Source organism: Leopardus geoffroyi, chromosome B3, assembly GCF_018350155.1.
Source record: "Leopardus geoffroyi isolate Oge1 chromosome B3, O.geoffroyi_Oge1_pat1.0, whole genome shotgun sequence".
Taxonomy (NCBI): domain Eukaryota; kingdom Metazoa; phylum Chordata; class Mammalia; order Carnivora; family Felidae; genus Leopardus; species Leopardus geoffroyi.
Genome location: NC_059337.1, coordinates 88785976 through 88802545, shown reverse-complemented (window position 1 = coordinate 88802545; position 16570 = coordinate 88785976). Strand labels below are relative to the sequence as shown.

Sequence of the window (16570 nt, the reverse complement as noted above, 5' to 3'; positions counted from 1 at the left end):
AGAGGAGAGAAATCTCAAGGTGAAGTGATTCATCCAAGGCCCCAAAGAGATAAGTGGCAGAACTGATATTTGAGCATATTTTTGGACTAGAAAATCTAGCCGGAGTTGTATTATATTCAATATTCCCTACTGTATAGAGCTTATAGATTTGTTACTTGAGAAGTTATGCTTAACCTCAGTCACTAAGTAAATGAATATATACTTTACCTACCTGTATCTTTAGGTGTTAAAAGAAAGCTGGCTTGAGAGTCAAAACAATAAACAAACTCAGATCCTATTACTATAATTTACTCCTTATGGGCAACTCATTTTGCCTTTCTAAACTTGTTTCTGCAAATAAAAGAAAAATCCATGAAATGTAATAAACTTAATGTGCTCTGAGTCTAATGAGTAAGTGTTAAAGATGCTAGAAAAGGACTAAAATCTTAAACCTACATTATTTGTATCTAATTCATCTCCACCTCTTCAAAAGCATCTAATACCACACTTAGTTTACAAATGGTACTTAAATGCTTCTAAGCATGCCAATTTCCACACACAAAAGCATCTAAGCTATTTAATTCTATCAAACAGCTACATGTTTTGAATAACAGTTGAATCCAATTACCATTTTGTTTGAACTACCAATATGAATGTACTGACTACAGTCAATAACATATGTTCTAGTAACAAAAAAGTTGTTCACTTATGTAAAATGTATTAAGAGGCAGAAGGGAAAATCTGGGCCATTCTGAAACTTTAACAATTTTGCTATGGGAGCATTTGTTAAAACACCACCCACCAAAAACTAAAGCCAAAATATGAACCCAAGGTATAAAAATATGAAAACATGAATTCAAGAAGATCTAGAAAGCTGAGGAACAAAAAAATTTGTAATATCCATAGTAGAAAATATTTAAGGGTTTATGTTGTATCAGGCAATCTGCTGAGCCAGTTTCAATCATTATCTCATTAATTCTGTGGGAGTATTATTATAGTTCCTATTTCACAGCTGATGTTTACAGAGCTAAAATGGTTTGTTTATGGCACACAGCTCAAGGACAGAGTTGATGATACCCATTTCTATTCATCACACACTAAAAGAGATGATTCCTTCCCCCTTGCTGTCCCCATTCCTCTACCTCTGAAATACCTTGGTTTTACACCCAACCTTCTCTTCTGAAGAAATTGCTGTATTGTTATATCCTATCCTAGTAAATACCCCCATTACATGCAAGATGTGCATACCCTCATTATATACTACATATATATGCCCAGTATATTATATACTGGATGTATGTTGGATATATACCAGGTGTTTATGCTAGGGGTATGTGTGTGTCCAGTATTATCAGCATTTTTCATACCTCTTTTCTTCATAAAAGATGAGCAGAGTGATAAAAATAAGATTGGCCTTGCCTCAGTCGATATAAATATCCTCATCCCACCAGGCTTTAGGAGAAAAGTAGATGGTGACTCATCATTCTTTAATGAACTGAATACTTAAGTCCCATTTATTAAGTTACACTTTAAGCCAGACACAGGACCAATCCACTTATAGGGAAAGTCTGCATAGACACATCTATTATCCACACTTGCATTCAATTCCTCAAACTGGGAAACCTCTTTCTTACCTGAAGGCCCTTGACTCTGCTGGAAGCCTCTCCAACATCTAGACCTTACTTTAAATATTGCAGCCTCAGAAAAGGTCCTCCCTGACCTTGCCACCCAAAGAATTTCTCCAATTATTTTCTCTTTGAATAATGTTTATTCTCATTGTAACCTTTTAGTTTGGAATTGCTTCAGATATTCACCTCTTCACTTGTTATTGTCCTAGAAGAGATCCTGAAGGACTAAATTTAACATGCTGAACACTATCTCATTCCAAAACAGTCCCAACACTCCATATTGAACACCTTTTCCATTCATCAGTGTCTCCTCTCTCCTCTTTCCCCCTAGTTCCTGGTTACAATCAATCTGTAGTCTGTCTCTATGGGTCTACCTATTCTGGATATTTTATATAAAAAAAAAAAATCATACAACATGTGACTTTTCTTGCCTAGCGTCTTTCACTTAGCATCATGTTTTGGAGGTTCATCCATGTTGCAGTATGCATCAGTACTTTCTTCATTTTATAAATATTCCATTATATGAGTGTACCACATCTGTCTATTTAACCACGGATAGACATTTGTGCTGTTTCTGTTGTTTGGCTATTGTTGTTTTTTAAAATATGTTAGAGACACATATTTAAGTATTTCCAGGTTCACTTCTAGAATATCTAGATTTTGCTTTAAAATACCTCAGCCAAAAAACCCAAAAGTGGATATATATGAAACAAGATTGAAAAGGAGTACAGAGTGGTTAATTACATGATGCTTTCTACATTTATGTGTGATTGAACAACTCCATAAGAGTTTTTTGAAGCTTGGAAAAAGAGTATCTAAATTACACTCTTGTTTTTATAAGATTTATATTCTACTAGTATACCTCTCTTCCTTACTTCCCTCAAAAAATGTCACATGTTGGGGCGCCTGGGTGGCGCAGTCGGTTAAGCGTCCGACTTCAGCCAGGTCACGATCTCGCGGTCCGGGAGTTCGAGCCCCGCGTCAGGCTCTGGGCTGATGGTTCAGAGCCTGGAGCCTGTTTCCGATTCTGTGTCTCCCTCTCTCTCTGCCCCTCCCCCGTTCATGCTCTGTCTCTCTCTGTCCCAAAAATAAATAAACGTTGAAAAAAAAAATTAAAAAAAAAATGTCACATGAACAATGACTGCCATTGCTGGATAGTGGAGGAGAGTAGTCAGGTAAGTGAATAAAATGCTGACTAGAGTCTGTTGGGGAAATAGACTTAAAAACAAAATTTCCTTCCCGCCCATAAAATCCCTCCCAAAAGCAAAAAAAAAGAAAGGAATTGAAATTGAATAATCATTAAGCCAGAATGTGATATGCATTACAGGCAATACACTAAGATTGTAAAGACACATAGAAATTTCACACTCCATATAGTCAAATACATACAACCCACTGCAAGAGAAACAACTAGTCTTCAAAAGGATTTGACCCAACCATTTGGACACATAGTTCATCCCCAGTTCACTTGGTAGTTGGGATGACCATCTGCATTAGCTAACTGGCTCTATCGGAAGGAAAAATTAACTTCTCATAGTTTATGAAAAGATGTAGTTTTACAATTTGGAGGAAGTGACCCACCAAAGTTACTCCTACTACCTCACAGAGCCTGGGAGATAGGAACAATATCCCTCTTGATTATATTTCAAAGATAATTCCCAGGTCTTGGCTGGACACCTCCTTAGTTTTTAAAAGTTTTACGTACTTTTTTAAAATTTAAATCCAAGTTAGTTAACAAATAGTATAGTAATGATTTCAGGAACAGAATTTAGTGATTCATCACTTACACATTTAATACACAGTACTCATCTCAACAAGTGCCCTCCTTACTGCCCATCACCCATTTAGCTCATCCCACACTCCCCTCCCCTCCAGCAATGCTGTTTGTTCTCTATATTTAAGTCTCAAGGTTTGCTTCCCTCTCTGTTTTTAACTTATTTTTCCTTCTCTTCCCCTAGGTTTGTGTGTTGTCTTTCTTAAATTCCACATGAGTGAAATCAATATATTTGCCTTTCTCTGATTAAATTATCTCACTTGGCATCATACATTCTAGTTCCAACATTGTTGCAAATGGCAAGATTTCATTCTTTTTGATCACCAAGTAATATTCCATTGTATATCAATACCACATCTTTATCCATCGATTGACGAATGGATATTTGGCTCTCTAAAATTTGACTATTGTCGGTATTGCTACTATAAATACTGGGGTGAATGTGCCCCTTCAAATCAGCATTTTTGTATCCCTTGGATAAATACCTAGTAGTGTAATTTCTGGATCATAGGGTAATTCTCATTTTTTGAGGAAACTCCATATTCTTTCCCAGGTGGTCGCATCAGTTTAACATTCCTACCAGCAGTGCAAAAGGGTTCCCTTTCTCTGCATCTTCGCCAACATCTGTTTTTTCCTGAGTTGTTGATGTTAACCATTCTGACAGGTGTGAGGTGGTATCTCTTTGTGGTTTTGATTTGTATTTCCCTGATGATGAGTGATGGTGAGCATTTTTTTTCATGTGTCTATTAGCCATCTGGATGTCTTTGGAAAAGTGTCTATTCATGTCTTTTTCCCATTTCTTAACTGGATTATTTGGGGGGTTTTTGTGGGGGGGATAGAGTTTGATAAGTTCTTTATAGATTTTTGGATACTAACCCTTTATTTGACATATGTCATTTGCAAATATTCTCCCATTCCATGGGTTGCCTTTTAGTTTTACTGGTTATTTCCTTTGCTATGCAGAAGCTTTTTAATTTTGAGTTCCCAACAGTCTTTTTGTTTGTTTGCTTCCCTTGCCTCCAGAGTCCTGTCAAGTAAAAAGTTGCTGTGGCCGAGGTAAAGAAGGTTGTTGCTGGTTTTCTCCTCTAGGATTTTGATGGCTTTTTGTCTTATGTTTAGGTCTTTCATTCATTTTGTTTTTGTATATGGTATAAGGAAGTAGTCCAGGTTCATTCTTCTACATGTTGCTGTCCAGTTTTCCCAATACCATTTGCTCAAGAGACCGTCTTTTTTCCATTAGATATCCTTTCCTATTTTGTCAAAGATTAGTTGGCCCTATGTTTGTGGTCCATTTTTGGGTTCTCTATTCCATTGATCTAGTTATCCAGTTTTATGCCAGTACTACACTGTCTTGATGATTACAACTTTTAATACAGCTTGAAGTCCAGAATTGTGATGCCTCCAGCTTTGGTTTTCTTTTTAAGGATTGCTTTGGCTATTTGGGGTCTTTTGTGGTTCCATACAAATTTTAGGATTGTTTGTTCTAGCTCTGTGAAGAATATTGGTGTCATTTTGATAGGTATTGCATTGAATGCGTAGATTGTTTGGGGTAGATTGTTTTGGGTGGATTGCTTTGGGTAGTATTGACATTTTAACAGTATTTGTTCTTCCAATCCATTAGCATGGAACGTTTTTCCATTTCTTTGTGTCTTCAACTTCTTTCATAAGCTTTCTATAATTTTCAGTGCATAGATCTTTTATCTCTTTGGTTAGATTTATTCCTAGGTATTTTAGGGTTTTCAGTAGAACTTTACATACACTTCAAAGTGATATAAGTTCATTCTTTAAGTTTTCTAAGGTAAATGTTTTAGGAAAAGGAGGAAGGGAGAGCTCTTACTTTCAAACAAGGAGAATTAAGCCTATTATTTTTCATTTGTATTTGCCACTATAACCCTTTGTAGAAAAAGACCTGTGAAATCACAGCTTATCTCATTGTAAATCACCACTAGAGTGCTTTCTCTCCAAAATGTGCATTGTCAGCTTATGTTGAAAGACAATGTTCAAGAGTAAGAAGATAAATCTGTAGTTTACATGACATGCATGTGACAAAGTGCAATGAAGCAGATCTTCTCAAATTTTAACATACATTTGAATCACCTGGGATGTCTGGGATGAGGCCTGAGATTCTGTACTTCTAAAAAGCTGAGGTTGATCTACCACACATTAAGTGTCAAGGCTCTAGGTCAGTTATTCTTCAAGCTGAGTCTCTAAACCAGCAGCATCAGCTTCACCTGCTAACTTAGAAATACAAATTCCTAGGCCTAGTTCCAGACTACAGATTCAGAAACTATTCTTAAAGCCCTTTGGATCAATGCTATAATGTGATAACTTCTGGTATAGATCGATGATTCTCATATTTAGATGTACACTGGAATCACCAGCGAAGTTATAAAAAAAAAAAAAAAAAAGAAAGAAAGAAAGAAAAAAGAAAAAAATCCTGACCCCTGTGTCTATTCCCAAGAAATTGATTTAACTGGCATGGAGCAAAGCCCTAAGAATTTTAACATTTCCCCAGTGATTCTAATATGCAGAAAAATTTGAGAACCACTCAACAAGAATCTAAGTTCTACAAAAGCCAGAATCTTTTGGTCATTGCTGAATCCCAAGTGCCTAGGAACAATGGCACTAATTGACATCCCATAAATATTTACTGAATGAATAAAAGGATGAGCAGAAAAACCCCAAGCTACTCTAAAACAGTTTGCTTGATGATATATAGAGAAAATATCACATTTGTCATCTTTCTCTAATAGGAAATCTGTTTTCAGCTCAGAATATAATGTAGGCACGATCTTTCCCAACAAGATATATTTGAATACCCCATTCACCACAGCAATGTTTTAGGGCCAAAAAACAGACTCCAAGTTTGCAGTTTTGAAAAATGAACAAAACCTTAGAACATGAGAACTAAATATAGCTATTAAATATAAAAAAGAAAGCATCAGCTTGGCAAGTTGTAGAGAATATTGAAGGAAACATAATGCTATAATATAGAAACAAAGGCTTGGGACCTGAAACTTTGAATTGCTTTGTAGAGCAGGATAGGATTGTAGATCAAAAAAAAACAATCTTTTGGCCACCCTAATTAAAAGTTCCTGAGTGGAAAAAAATATTGACGTGGAAACCCCATAGCATAGTATTCATAGTTGTATGTAAGCGTGTGCATAGGCAAACTATGTAAAAAAAAATTTTTTTAATGTTTATTTTTGAGGAGGGGGGCAGAGGAAGGGAGGGGGAGGAGTAGAGGAGGGGCAGAGAGAGGAGACACAGAATCTGAAGCAGGCTCCAGGCTCTGAGGTGTCAGCACAGAGCCCATCATGGAGCTAGAATTCACAAACCGTGAGATCATGACCTAAGCTGGAACCAGACACTTAACCAACTGAGCCACCCAGGTGCCCCAAGGCAAACTATTTTATAGGGAAGACTCCATCATACTCCATCTCAAAACAGATTATTACTCCAACATTAACTTTTCACTACATTGTATGTAAAGAACACATGTCAATATTTGTCGGGATACCACAAAAAGCAGGCAAGAAATAGCATACTTTCAAAACAGTCATTTGTTGATTTCAAACCTCTCTGCATAACTCACCACTCTATGTATTGTCCCATCAAGCCATTACAGAATGTGAGCCATTGAATTAAAAGAGCTCCTCTTCCAAATCACAATTTCATGTAGAATGTCTAATATTCAAACCAACAAAGAGTTAACTTTTAGAAGGCTTACTCCATGTTCCCATAATGCTCACAGAATAAAACCTGCCCAAATACAGGGAATCAGCTGTTGAGACCCAGATATTAAGCACAGGAAGTTAATCTCAGAGAAATCAGTGCATTGGGAACAGAAATGAGAAACAGGGACTCATTCTCTTGAAATAGAGTTTAAAATGGCACATTGTATTTTGAGGAACCTCCACACTGTTTTCCAGAGTGGCTGCACCAGTTTGCATGCCAACAGTGCAAGAGGGTTCCCGTTTCTCCACATCCTCTCCAGCATCTATAGTCTCCTGATTTGTTCATTTTAGCCCCTCTGACTGGCATGAGGTGATATCTTTATGTGGTTTTCACTCTTATGTGAATCCTGAGAAAGTTAAAAGACCATGGGGGAGGGGAAGGGGGAAAAAAAAGTTACAGAGAGGGAAGGAGGCAAACCATAAGAGACTCTTAAAAACTGAGAATAAACTGAGGGTTGATGGGGAATGGGAGGGTGGGGAAAGTAGCTGATGGGCATTGAGGAGGGCACCTGTTGGGATGTGCGCTGGGTATTGTATGGAGACCAATTTAACAATAAATTCCATATTTTAAAAAAAAAGTCAAATTCCAGGTCTTAGGATTAAGGAATAAAAGCAGTAAAATAAGCCAAGATAAAAATGCTTAACTACTACACTTACATTTCCTGAATTTCTCTTTATTAAGGGCTCATTGTTCCCAAGGCTAAAGAATGTAGAGACTGAAATTTCCATTTAAAGGTAAGTGGTCCACCTGTGAGGGCCATGCAAAAATAGGAAACCACACAACATATTATCATTTCCATAACTTCAGGGTCATATAAAATAGAAAATAAAAGATCCAAAAGGATCTTTAAGGGAAAATTAAATTGAACAAAACTGGAGGCTGTAAATGGTTCACTGTAAATATATGAGAATTCCTTATACACAGAGGTAATACACTATTTTATCTAAGGCTCAATATTAGGAAAATCCAAAACAACCAGTTACTTTGTCTTGTTTTTCCAAGAAAATAAGCACTTGGGTTTGTTCCCTCCACTTATTGCTACCTTTTGAATGGAGTTTTCTTTGACTTTCTTCATAACTTGATTTACAAAGACTAAATGTGAAGAAGTCACAACTTCTACAATACCCTGAATTTAAAAAACCTATTACAGGGGCGCCTGGGTGGCGCAGTCGGTTAAGCGTCCGACTTCAGCCAGGTCACGATCTCGCGGTCCGTGAGTTCGAGCCCCGCGTCGGGCTCTGGGCTGATGGCTCAGAGCCTGGAGCCTGTTTCCGATTCTGTGTCTCCCTCTCTCTCTGCCCCTCCCCCGTTCATGCTCTGTCTCTCTCTGTCCCAAAAATAAATAAACGTTGAAAAAAAAAATTTTTAAAAACCTATTACAAATAGGTTTATTTTTATTATTATTATTTGTTATAAATTTCTTATTACAAAAAACAAGGAGGTTATTATATGTGCTCTTTGATTCAGAAAGGAAATTCAAATCCAGAGGTTCTGTTTGGAAAAATAGGACCTGACAAAAGCACTTTATAAATGAGCAGCTATATTTGGCAGCCAAGCATCCAAATCAGATTATGGAATAATAGAATGGATTTCCAAGAGAAGCAGAGAGGGAGCAAGATCTGACTTATCACTGTAGGAAAGAGGTTTTCTACACTTGGCCTGATTCAGTGCACCCTCTTTGGTGTGGGAGGCTCCCCGTAAGGGGTGGCCAGCATCCAGAGAACAGAATCTAAGTGCTGGTTGCAGCATAAGCAAGTTACTTGACATTCTGTAGAGTGCTCATGGACATAACAGTAATTCAACCTGTAATATGTGAAAAATTAAAGAATGGAATATTTAAGTTCATCTTTAAAAAACACATATTTCCAGGGATGCCTGGGTGGCTCAGTCAGTTGGGCGTCCGACTTCAGCTCAGGTCATGATCTCGCAGTCCGTGAGTTCAGGCCCCACGTCAGGCTCTGTGCTGACAGCTCAGAGCCTGGAGCCTGTTTCAGATTCTGTGTCTCCCTCTCTCTCTGACCTTCCCCCATTCATGCTCTCTCTCTGTCCAATGAATGAATAAACGTGAAATTTTTTTTTAAAATAAATAAAAAAAACACAAATTGCTTATTCAGAGATATAGTACACAGGTACAATTTTATAAACTCCCAAGAGAGAAAGGATATGGGCATAAGTAACAATCCTGCCCTATGTGTTATTGGCCCCCACCCCAGCCCCTACTTCCCATCTCCAGGAACAGTCTTAACTATAAAAGTAGGGAAAGTTAACATGTTAATACCAGACTCTGAAGAATTCTGCCTACATGCCATAAACTTTTAAACAATTCTACTGAAAAAGTTTCAAATACACCAAGTGAAATGTAAAACCTGTTGCAGATATATTTCCTACCTGTTCATTCTTTATCTTTACTCTAGATAGTGATGTGCCAGCTTAAAAGACACCACCACCACCTGTATGTTTTTCCTAGCCACCCACTCTTCCAGCCAAGAGTGGCAATATAACCAGTTCCAGGCAATAGATTAAAGCAGAAGCCCACTAGGGATTTCTGGAAAAGTCTTGTTTTCCTGAGAGAGGTTTTGCCCCTTCCACCCTGACTCCTCCTTTTCTGGGCAAGAGTGTATTTTTGTGATTGCTGTGGCCTCAGTCCTAAAGTCTTTGAGTGGCACATAATATAGATAGTTCCAGTTCTTCCAATTATGCCACAAACTATTAGAAACAATTCTGATAAAGTTTTCAATACAGAAAGAAAACATAGCAGGGAAAACTTCCCAACATTGAATTTGGCAATGATTAATCTTGTATATGACACCCAGGAGTACAAGCAAAATAGGTAAATTAGACTTCAAAGTTTTTTGTGCTTCAAAGGATACTATCAAGGGAACAGAAAGGCCATACACAGAATATTTAAAAATCTTATCTGATAAAGAGTATTGAGAATAAAGTACTCCCACAATTCAAATTGGAAAACAATCCAGTTTTTAAAAAGGGCAAAAGACTTGGATATATATTTCTCCAAAGATGATATATAAATGGCCAATCAAAACATGGAAAGATGCTTAAAACATTGCTCATCATTAGGACACTGATAATCAAATCAAATAGCACCCATTAAAATGGCTATTGTCCAAACAAAACAAGGGTTGATAAGAATGTAGAGAAATTATAACCCTCTTGTTGGCAAGGATGTAAAATGGCAAGGCCACTAAAAAAACAGTACTGAGATTCTAAAAAATAAATAAATAAATAAATTTTAAGAAGCCTGGAATTACCATATAATCCACTAATTTCATTCTGGGCATGTATCTCAAAGAATTGAATCAGGGACTCAGGCAGATATTTGTATACCAGTGTTCATAGAAACATTCACAAAAACCAAGAAGTAGAAACAACCCCATCCATGTCTATCAACAGATGGATAAAGAAAATGTGATGTATACATACAATGAGATATACCTACCATAGGATCTGATTTAAAAAGTAGGCAGAGCATGTAAGTAGAGATTTTCCAAAGAAGACCTACAGAAGGCCAATAGTCACATAAAAAGGTATTCAACATCACTAATCAGGGAAATGCAAATCAAACCACAAAGAGACATCACCTTAACCCTATTAGAAGGGTTTTTATCAAGAAGATAAGAACTAACATGTTGGCAAGCATGCTGAGAAAAGGGAACACTCATGCACTGTTGGCAGAATGTAAATTGGTATAGCCACTGTAGAAAATGATATGGAGGTTCCCCCCAAAAGAAAAACTAGAACTACCATATGATCTATCAATTCTACCACTCAGCTTTTAGCCAAAGGAAACAAAAACACTAATTTGAAAAGATATAGGCACCCCTATGTTCACTGCAGCATTATTCAGAACAGCCAAGATATGGAAACAATCTAAGTGCCCACTGATGAATGGATAAATATGTGGAACATACACATTAATAGTACTTAGGCATAAAGACCATCTCACTATTTCTGACAACATGGATGGACTGAAGCTAAATGAAGTAAGTCATACAAAGGCAAATACTGTATGGTCTCACTTAAGTGAAATAGAACAAAAAACTCACAGATACAGAAAACAGAATAGTAGCTTCCAGGGGTCGAGGGGGTTTGGGGTGGATGAGATGGGTGATGAGGAGTCAAGAGATATCAACTTCCAGTTACAAAATAAGTCATGGGGATGTAATGTACTGCAAGGTGACTACAGTAAATACTGTATTGCATACTTAGAAGCTGCTAAAAGTCAACCATAAAAATTCCCATCAAGACAAAAATTGTAATTATATATGATTATAGATCATAATTAGACTTATTTTGATAATAATTTCCCAATGTATACAAATGTCAAATTATGTTTTAACACTAATATCAGGTGTACATGCCAATTATACTTCAATAAAACCGGTTAAAATGGTAAATTTTATGTTATGTATATTTTGCCACATTAATTTTTTTTGTTAGTGTCAGACCTTAGTAACCACATAAACAACCAAATTCCATTCTTATTCATGCCCAGGGTCAATAAAAGCTGCAGCAAGCTAGCCTTTTTTTTTTCCTTAACATTTATTTTGAGCAGGAAAGGAACGTAGAGAAAGAGCGAGAGAGGGAATCCCAATCTCTGAGCTGACAATGCAGAGCCTGATATGGGACTTGATCCTATGAAATGTGAGATCATGACCTGAGCTGAAATCAAGAGTCCGACACTTAACCAACTGAGCCAGCCAGACACCCCAAGCTAGCCTCTTAGATTCATGTGGCTTAAATATTGGGTTTTAATGAATACTGGACTCTACTTTGTCTCCTATTCACTCTGAATATGGTTAGTAGGCAACTTTTGGCTCTGGCTTTACATATCAGAGGCAGCTTCACTGTGGACAGATCAATAAATAAGGAATGACAATTGTAAAAGTAGATCAACTTTGTTGGGTAAAGATGAAACTACTGTAAATTCAATAGCCCAAAAATATGTAGTTAAAGAGGACAATTACTGGACTTCAAAAGCACTGTTCCTTTGGAGTCATGTTGATGAAGAAATTAAGGAACACTAGAGCATTATAAAAATGGACTTCTGTCTTACTAGCATATCAGGAACCATAGAAGCATGAAAAAAGAAAAGGTAAAGGGAGAGAGATTGGTTGATTAAACATGAGGAAAAAAAGATTTCCTTAGAACAAAGCCAAAAGTCTAGAAAGATACTAAAGGAAAAGTAATATTGAAGGCATACGGGCAGACATAAAACATAAACACGCACCAGCCCGATCTCAAGAGATGCTATCAGAAAAAGGGAATGGGAGCCTGGGTGGCTCAGTCATTTAAGCATCTAGCTCTGGATTTCAGCTGAGGTCATCATCTCACAGCTTCAAGACTGTGAGCCCCTACATCCGGCTCTGTACTCACAGAGCAGAGTCTGCTTGGGATTCTCCCCTCTCCCTCTTTCCAGCCACAACTCACACACTCTGTCTCAAAATAAATTAACTTAAAATAAAAAAAGAAAAATGGGAGATTTAGTTGTTTCCATATCAGAGATAGTAACTCACAACCAAAAACATTTATCAGGGGGTGACAGGTAGAAGCTCAGCAAAAAGATTAGTCACACGCCTCCGAGTTTGTGAGAGCTAAAAAAAAATAAAATAAAATAAAATAAGTTACAGAAAGTATAAACACATTTGAAAGAAGAACATCGAAAGGATCAGTATAAAATTTTCAAAGAGGGGCACTTCGGTGGCTCAGTCCATTAAGTATATGACTCTTGATTTCAACTCTCGTGATCTCATGGTTTGTGAGTTTGAGCCCCAAATGGGGCTAAGCACTGACAGTGCAGAGCCTATTTGGGATTCTCTGTCTTCTTCCCCCACTTGGGCTCGTGCTCTCTCAAACTTTAAAAAAAATATTTAAAAGAATTATAGGGTGTGCTTTTAGATTATGAACTTCCTCTTGGAAAATGTACAGGAGCTCAGGAATTTAGAAGTCTAATAAAAGGCACACAAGGAGAAATAATAAGAACAGTAAGAGAGGATAATAGATTGGGTCCAAGTATGACTTAGATATTGGTCTAATGGGAGACCATCTTTTGATGGGATTGGTCCAACTCTGGGTGGTGAGGTTTGTTTGAATAATAGATGCTTTTGGCAGACATAAAACCCTTTAATTTCATATTTTGTAGGAGAGACCCCAGAAATGAAAATCTAAAAATTTTAGGAAAAGATACAGAAGATGGCAACAGAGTAGGAGTACCCTAGGCTTGCCTTGTCCCATGAACACGACTAAATAAGTATCAAATAATCCTAAATGTCCCAGAAATAGACCTGAAGACTGACAGAACTGCACAACTAAAGGAAAAGAGGCCACAATGAAGAAAGAAGGAAACCAATGTGATTTAGGGGAGAAATCGATCACAGATGCTGCAGAAAAGAGCCATGGTCTGGAGAAGGAGTTGGGGGGGGGGAGTGAATGCAAAGGAACATACAAGGGAATGCATATGGCAAACATTTCCCCAGAGCCATTGACTTGGAAAATGAGAGGGGCTGCATTTTATGAGTTCTTTCAACCAGTGAAACTTCAAGTCTGACATTTTATTTTTTTTTTTAATTTTTTTTTTTTTAACGTTTATTTATTTTTGGGACAGAGACAGAGCATGAACGGGGGAGGGGCAGAGAGAGAGGGAGACACAGAATCGGAAACAGGCTCCAGGCTCTGAGCCATCAGCCCAGAGCCTGACGCGGGGCTCGAACTCACGGACCGCGAGATCGTGACCTGGCTGAAGTCGGACGCTCAACCGACTGCGCCACCCAGGCGCCCCAAGTCTGACATTTTAAAGGTCAGCAGGCTGCACTAGGATAGAGCCCCGAGGGCAGTGCCCTGCTCCAGGAGAAAAGACAGGCAAAAACTGGAGGGCAGATAGCATGGAGGGCAAAAACTGGAGGGCACACAGTGGGGAGAGTATTCAGTCTTCTCAGAGCATGTACCTGAGAGCAGCATTCTCTGGGAACAAAAGAGCTGGTCACCACCATCTGCCCCTCAGCATAAATACAGGGTCACCTGCAGGAAGCAGTACAGCATTAACATTAGCTGCCTAACTTGCCTATACCAAGCTCCACACCCACTGGATTGGGATTGCCCTTCTCAGTCAAGCTTGCCTCAGTCCCAGCATGGCAGCTCCCCTACCCAGAAGGCTGGCATAAACCTCTGCCCACACCACATCTCCTGACCAGATTGCTCTTCAGGGCCTCAGACCTGGTGGAGGTGTGACAAGTCTCTTTTCACAAGCGCATCAGAGCACACCTGGCCATATTCAGACCAGGAAACAAACACTCCAAGGACAGCCTCTACAGAAGACTGGCCTGAAGGATATAGCAGCCAGAGTTTATTAGCAGTGTGCATGCAATATACACCAGAGACACTCCCTGAAGCACCAGACCCTGGGCACTACATGGTCTCTTCTTCATAAGGCCATTACTTTCAGAAGGAGAGATAAGTAGCTTTTCTAACACACACACACACACACACACACACACACACACACACACACACACGGCAGAGGCTTAAAATGCTAAGACAGAGGAATTCGGATTAAATTAAAGAACAAGACAAGGCCACAGCCCCAGAGACCAAAAGGAAACAGATATAAGTAACCTGCCTGATGGACAACTTAAAGTAACAATCATACAATCATAAGGATACTCACTGGGCTTGAGAAAAAACTACAAAACAGAGAGACCCTTACCACCAGAGATAAGAGTTAAAAAAGAACCATATGAAGAATGCAGTCAACAAGATAGAAATAGGCTTGATGTAATGAACAGCAGGCTAGAACAAGCAGAGGAACAAATTAGCGATCTAGAAGACAAAATAATGGAAAGCCATCAAGCTGGACAAAAAAGAATTATGCAACATGAGAATAGATTTCAGGAACTCAGTGACTCCAAACATATTTGTGTTATACGAGTCCCTGGAGAAGACAGAGAAAGAAGGGGGCAGAAAATTTAGTTGAGGAAATAGCTGAAAATTTCCCTAACCTGGGGAAGGAGACAGACATCCAGATCCAGAAGGCACTCCCATCAAAAATCAACAAAAACAGGCCAACACCAAGACATATTGTAATTAAACTTGCTTAATGGTGATTAAAAAAAATCTTAAAAGGAGAAACAAAAAAGAAGTCCTTAATTTACAAGGGAAAACCCATAAGGCTAGCTAGAGATTTCTCAACAGAAATTTGGCAAGCTAGTAGAGTGGCATGATATACTCCAAGTGCTGAATAGGAAGAATCTGCAGCCAAGAATACTCTATCCAGGAAGGTTATCATTAAGAATAAGTGGAATAAAAGAGTTCATGACCACTAAACCAGCCCCACAAGAAATATTAAAGAGAACTCTGCATGCAAAGGTGAGACCAAAAGTGACAAAGACAGCAAAGGATCAAAGAAAATCTCCAGAAACAATGGTAAAACCAGTAATAGAATAGCACTAAATACATAGATTTACTTTGAAGGTACTTGGACTAAATGCCCCAATCAAAAGACAGAGTGTCAGAATGGATCAAGTAAACAAGGCCCATCTATCTATATGCTGTCTACAAGAGGCTCATTTTAGACCTAAAGACACCAGTAGACTAAAAGTGAGGGGTTGGAGAAACATTTATCAGGGAAATGAACGTCTAAGGAAAGCCAGAGTACCAATACTTAAATCAGACAAACTAGAATTTAAAACAAAGACTAACAAGAGACAAAGAAGGGTGCTATATAATCAAGGGGACAATCTAAGAAGAAGATAGAACAATTGTAAGTATTTATGCACCCAACATGAAACATTCAAATATATAAAACAGTTAACAAAGCAACTAATTGATAATACAAGAATAGTAGGGGGCTTAACATCACACTTACATCAATGAACAGAATCTAACCAGAAAATAAGCAAGGAAACAATGGCGTTGAATGACACCAGATCAAATGGACTTAATAGATATATTCAAAACATTCCATCCTAAAACAGCAGAATACGCACTCAAGTGCACATGGAACATTCTCCAAAACAGATCACATATTAGGCCACAATACCATTCTCAACAAATACAACAAGACTGAAGTCCTACCATGACCCTTTCCTGAAGACAATGTTATGAAACCAGAAATCAATCACAAGAAAAAAAATCTGAAAAGTCCACAAATACATGGAGGTTAAACAATAACATTTAGTGACAACATGCTACTAAAACAATGAATGGGTCAACCAGGAAATAAAGGAAGAAATGATAAAAGTACATGGAGACAAGTAAGAATTAAGTGGTTCAAAACCTTTGGGATGAAGCAAAAGCAGTCCTAAGAAGGAGGTATATAGTAATATAGACCTAGCTCAAGAAGCAAGAAAAATACCAAACAATCTAACCTCATACCTGAAGAAGTTAGAAAAAGAACAAAACAAAAAACCAGCCTAAGGAAGGAAATAACAGCATTTAG

General features: G+C 38.0%; 1 pseudogene; it reads left to right on the top strand.

The window, feature by feature from the left end:
• Positions 1–14486, top strand: part of LOC123583717 — a 31441-nt pseudogene extending 16955 nt beyond the window's left edge.
• Positions 14487–16570: the final 2084 nt, after the last annotated feature.